The sequence below is a fragment of the Miniopterus natalensis genome, chromosome 9 (assembly GCF_054644295.1).
Source record: "Miniopterus natalensis isolate mMinNat1 chromosome 9, mMinNat1.hap1, whole genome shotgun sequence".
Lineage (NCBI taxonomy): Eukaryota > Metazoa > Chordata > Mammalia > Chiroptera > Miniopteridae > Miniopterus > Miniopterus natalensis.
This window is the reverse complement of record NC_142089.1, coordinates 16,839,303-16,845,302: the sequence shown is the minus strand read 5'-3', so window position 1 is coordinate 16,845,302 and position 6,000 is coordinate 16,839,303.

The window sequence follows — 6,000 nt, the reverse complement described above, 5'->3', positions numbered from 1 at the left end:
GATGGGGACAGAGTGTGTCACCAAGAAAGTGCAAATGAACAGAACTCCCTCACTAAGGCTGGCTGGGATTTGCATTAAATTAGAGTCAGGTCCATGCCCATTAACTCCATGGGGACTGACAGTGACCTTCTAGGATTTGATCAGGAACCTGGGAAGGGGGGAAGCAGGGGTAAGATCAAGTGTGTGATTTGGTGGCACACACTTCAACAAACTGATTAATTCAATGTCTGAATAGAACATTGGGGATCTAGGGTGATCTCATTTTCCAGGTGGGACAACATTCCTCCACCACAACCACCACTCCCCTCGCCTCCTCCTGCCCTCCAGGGTAGAGGGGACCTGCCCCAGACACACAGCTGGTCCACTGAAGACCTAGGACTAGAACACCGGCCTCTGACACTCCCTCCGGTGACCTTCCCATCACACCAGCGAATCCTGGTTCCCCTCAGCTTCAATAATAAAAGTGGTCGCCAGATAGATGGTCATCAAGTGACTGAGAAACATCCATGTGGTGAAAGAAGGACCTGTAGCTTCAGTCTAATCTAGTTGTTGAATATCTGCCATGTGCCATGTGCTGCGTCATGGTTTTCACATGTAGTCCTCTCAGCAGCTCTACTTGATGCCAATCATCCCAGTTTACAGATGGGAAAACTGAGGTTCAGAGTGACGACAATGTTTGCTCAAAGCTGCCCAGCTGGGCATCCACAGAGCTAGAATTCAAACGCAAGACTCTGACTCCCTACCCAACGCTCCGTGTTGGAGAGTTTATAGTGCTGGTCAAGCTATGCTCATTGGCTGGTTGTATCTGCTTGATATGCAGCCTCCAAAAGAAGTTTGGGGCTGAGTTCAAGGTCAGAAAGGAGTGCTGTGACGGGTCAGTGATGCCTGCCGCAGGAGTGCCCGGGTAGAATGAGTGCCCTGCGTCTGCCATCGTGCTGAAGCCCCGCGCGGGCCCAGGCCCCCTGCGTAACACGGTAGGATTTGTCCCTGTGGTGGGACAGGGGCCTGTGAGTGCTTCCTGCTCTTGTCTGTGATGGCCCTGCGATCTTGTTCTACTGCCTGGCTCTAGGTCACCTTCTCCAAGGGGACACCGCTGTGCCACTAGCCTGGGTTGGCGCTGGGCCGCAAGAGCTCATGGAGAGAAAGCACCCGGCGCCCCGGGAGATGATGGAGGGCGGCCCTTAAACACAGCTCCGCTCTCAGAACGAGTGGGACACGGCGCGCAGTGAAAAACGGACAGGGGACTGTGTGTTTTTGTCATTACTTAGACCAGGCGTTGGCTCCGTCTCCATCCATAAGCTCGGGAGCTTTTCTGCCGGGTGCTGCGGAGTCCAGACCAGAACAAACGGGGAGCTGAGGCCTCATACGAGCCTCCTCAAGCCAGTTTCCTTAAAGTTCAATGCCTGAGATGCGACCAGTTTCTCCAAAACCCCTTGCTTGGAGTTCCGAGACCCAGAAAGACCCCCAGGGCAGGGGCAGTCACCCCCAAGGAGACCCGCGGGGTGATCGCACCCAGGGTGACCTTGGAAGGTGGGCAGCCGCCCCTTCGCTCCTCTGCTCAGGGCGGCCCGGCCTCCCCGGCTGGAGGGGGCTGGGGGTCCTCAAGGGCAAAGTGACCCTGCGAGTGCCCCTCCCGTGCTGGGAGCGCTCCTGTCCCCCTTCCTTGTCCCCTCGCAGGTCAGGGCGGGCTCTGGGCTGGGAGGTTAGTGGGAAGCGGGAAGGCGCGAGCAGGGGACACTGCTGGAATGTTCTCTCTCTTTCCTCCTGCTCCGCGGTCCTCTGCTCGCACCAGACACTGCGGGCGCCCGGGCTCATACCTTCAAGGTCCTTTTCACTTTCTAGTCAGAGTTTTATTGTTTTGGGCCCAGCGCGGCCTTCAGGGTAAGGTCGGGTCAGGCGGCCGGGTCCCATCTGGCGGCTCTGAAGCGCCTGTCACGGGGCTCGGCCAGCAGCCGGCCCAGGCCGCAGATCCGTCTGCACCGCGCAGGGGGACGTGGCTCCTCTTCCCCAGGTGTCCCGCGATCGCCCAGGAGCTGCGGTGGCTCCCGGGCCTGGCAGAGCGGGCGCCAGAGGACAGGCCTCGGGGTGAGGCCACTGCCTGCTTTGCACCCGGGGCGGCCGCGGGTGGTTGTGGCCAAGACCCGGACTCTCAGTCCCTCAGTTCCCTCATCCGCACCTAGGGTGAGTGACAGGACCCCGTGTGGTTGCTGTGAGGGTGCAGGGAGGTGACACAGATGAAGTCTGTGTGCCTGGGACAAAGTCAGCTCTCAGGGACCATGAACTCAGGGGTTCCAGAACTTTCCATCAGACCCCAGTCCCCTGGTAATGGAAAGTGAGGAGGCGAATGATGGCAGGTAATTTTGTCTCCCACTGAACCCCAAACCAGACCTGGCGCCTGAGGTGAGGTGGGGAAGTGTCCTGGCAGGAAGAGCCCCCCCTCCTAGTCTGGTCCTGACTAAGGGGCTCCCGCAGGTCTGCTGGGGCCGCAGGGGCTGGGGCTGGACAGGGAGGGGCTGCAGGTGAGTCATCACTGTGGGGGCAGCTGAGTGACAGACACCTGAGGGGTGTCCAGATTCTCCTTGTGGCTGCAGGACTGAAGCTGAAGGCCCAGGCTCAGGGCCTGCGGTCCAGCCCCTCAGTTCCCCTGGGGAGCCGGGTGAGGGTCTGCACACCCCAGAGGCCGCGCCCAGCTGCGCTCTCCGGTGGGGGTGCTGGGGTTCGACAAAGGGGTGGAGATGCGGCCAGAGCAGAGGGCAGAGACTGGACAAGTCGTTCCACTCTGAGCCTCACCTGGCGCCCCGCAGAGGCCAGTGGGGGTTCTGGCCGCAGCGCTGATGGGAGGATGGCACCGGGCAGGCAGGGCGGAGGGCAGCCCGGTGGGCACAGAGTCAGACTCCAGTGTGCCTAGAGGCCACTGCCAGGTCAAGGTTCGGCTCTGCCACCCTGCAACCATGCTGCCTCGGTCAAGGGACTTAAGCCACCTGTAAGAGGGAGCTAATAATAGTGGCCACCTTGTGGGGCTTTGTGAGGATTAAGTGGTCGGTTTACTTGAAGCCCTGCTGGCGCACGGCTCTAATACATGCCAGCTATGGTCATCACCCCATTGTCACCCCTAGGACTGTAGTGGGGGTTAAATGAGAGTCTGTGTCAACCGGGCCCCTGGTGAGCCTTCCTGTGTGCATGCTGGTGTTATTGGGATGCACACATTGATTGAGCACCTACTATGTGCCAGGCACTGCTCTAGGAGCTTGGGGCACATCAGGAACAAAACAAACGAAGATTTGGGGAGCAAGGGGCAGGATGAAAGGGAGTGGGTGGGACTGTGAACTGGTGAAGACCCCCGTGCAGGTATGTGCCTTTGCAGACCACAAGGAAAACAGGGCAGAGGCGAGGCAGTTACCAAGGCGAACTGCCCTGAGGTCCTGGGAGAACGTGGCTCTCCCAGCAGACGTGTCCTGTGCCCTGAGCGAGAGGACCTAATGCCCAGCCCTGCCCACCCACCGCCCTCTCAGACCCTGCAGGAGGCAGGGCAAGGGTCAGCCAGCCCACCCCAGGTGGTGTCCTCGAAAAGAAACCATTTTCCTGGTGACCCAAATGAAAAATGTATTGTTTGGAAAGTGCTGTTCAAACAGAATTACCTGAACCTTTTATCACCAGAGTGGGCTTCCCACGGCAGACATCTGGCGAGGGTGTCAGTTACCGTAATTAATTAGACCTTCCCCAGGCTCCTGACAGGACGGTCTGTCGGTCTGTCGGCAGGTGCTGCCTGCCGAGTCTGCGTGCACTGAGCCCTCCTGTGTGCCAGGCCCCAACTAAGTTCGATATACAGGAGCTTGTTCAACCCTAATGACAAAGGCGACCACGTGATTTATTGTCTCACTGGGAGAGTGAAGAATACCCTGTAATGGTGACCCCCCCCCACCTCTGAATAGATTGACTCTCCCACTTCAGATGTCACCTCCCCTGAGCCCCTCCTGACCACTCTCTGAAGTCTTGGCCCCACCTCCAGTCACACACTTGGCTCCACACTATTCTGTGCCCCCATCCTACCCATGGGTCTCATGTTTTCTGTGGTTGGGGTTATCTTTACGCCCGTGTCACCACCTCTGTGTCTGTGTGTGTCACCTCTCCCCATTTCTGAGTGGGCCCACGAGGGGAGGGGCCGGGTCTCTTCCGTCCTTTGCTGCACCCGGCGCCTAGAGCAGCGCTGGGCCAAGAGGCTGCTCATCAAATGGTGGGAGATGGGAGGATGGGTGGCGAGTGAATGAAAAGTTGTGAAATAGAGGAACTGCGATATAAGCTCTCATCTTCTCTCTATAGGCTCGCTGCGGCAAAAGCTCTCCTGGGGAAACTTCTGTAACCTCTGTCACTTTGCTGGCCTGGGGACGGGGCAGTTGGGGTTGGGGGGACCAGCTCCCTAGTGTGAATGAGTCCCCTGATGTCCACAGATGGTCTTACAGAGAACTTGATTGTCTTCACAAAGTGACACATTGGGCCCCCACACGCTGGCTGGATCTGAGGCGCAGGAAGTAGCCATCCCTTTAGATGCACTAGCCAGGCCCACCCAAAGCAGAGCGTGGGCAGTAAACCCACAGGCACGCAGGCCCACCACCAACGCGGCGCTTCCTGCGTGCTCCTGCTTACTTATGCATGCTGGCCACTCTCTTCTTCTCTTTCCTTTCCCCATTTTAATTTTATATACGGGGGTGGCAAGTTAACTTGGCAATTTAGTTTTTGGTAACAGAGCAGTCAGTGAACTGTGAATGAATTTGAGGCGTAAGTTATAGCTGGCGCTGGAAGCAATGAGCCTTGGGACTGTGGGTCTCCTTATTTTGGAGCAAGATCTCATTTACTTGTAAGACACATATTTGCTCTTGTTAGGTAGAGACAGAGTTCTTTTGCTGTCGTATGGGAATTTAAAGATGTGTATGAATGTGCATACGGAAGAGGAGGATCCGGAGGTGTGCGCTGTGCCGGTGACCATTTATTGCCTGTCAGGTCCAATTCACCCTTTGTTGACTGATCTGTGGAAGGGGAAATGGGCCCCATTCTAAATATTTTTCCCCCTTTCCCAGTTGGCGTAATGTTAAATTTAGTCAGTAGGGGGCAGTGGAGACACACTGCAGGAGGAGGGCAGTTTCTTTCCCAGCGCTGGGGTGCTCCCCAGCTCAGCAGCCTATTGCAAAAGCTTTGGGAGGCCAGGTCCCTTTGTGCACAAGGGTGTTGTAGTGAGAGGCAGCTCCTAGGGCAAAGGCGGCTTCTCCAGCATGCATTTGCTGCAAACCAAGTCTCCCCAGCACCCTGCTCCTACCCTGCACAGTGCTCGGCAGCACCCAGCAGCCAGCAATTTCCCCAGCAACCCCCCTAAAGCGGTTTCATAGCAGTGCACCCAGGAATTTGCCTCCCTATAAACAGCTTTCCCTGGCATCCAAAGAGCAGATTTCTGGCAAGTTCCACCTGTAGGACATTCCAGTGACTTCCCTGCCACCCAGTCAGCCAGCACCCTGCAGACTGGCAGGGAAGGTGGGGAGCACTCAGGAACTTTGAAAGCCTAGTTGTGATCAACCACCCGCAGAACTGGGCAGGAGGGTGAAGGAGGCAGATTGAATCAGAGGAGGGAATGCGGGTTCCAGCTCTACCACCAAACAACTGGTGACCTTTGGAGTGTCCTGCCCCCCTCTCCAACCGTCAGCTGGTCCTTGGGCCTCTTCTTCTTGTGTAAACAGCAGCCTGCCCCAGGGCTGCTTTGACGACAATGAAGGCAAGGACCCGCCAGGCAGGGAGGGGCTGCAGGCAGGGAGGGGCTGCAGGCAGGGAGGGGCTGGTGTGTTTCTGCAGGATCCCTCCTGCTTTCCAGGCTGCTGCACAGGAGTGGCTTTAACTCCTGCAGGTAATCCCCAGCTCTAGCTTTTCCTCCTCACTGCCCAGCTGCTGTCCTGGGCTGGAGGGTGGGGTTCTGGGAGGCCAGTGCATGTGTGTGTGTGTGTGTGTGTGTGTGTG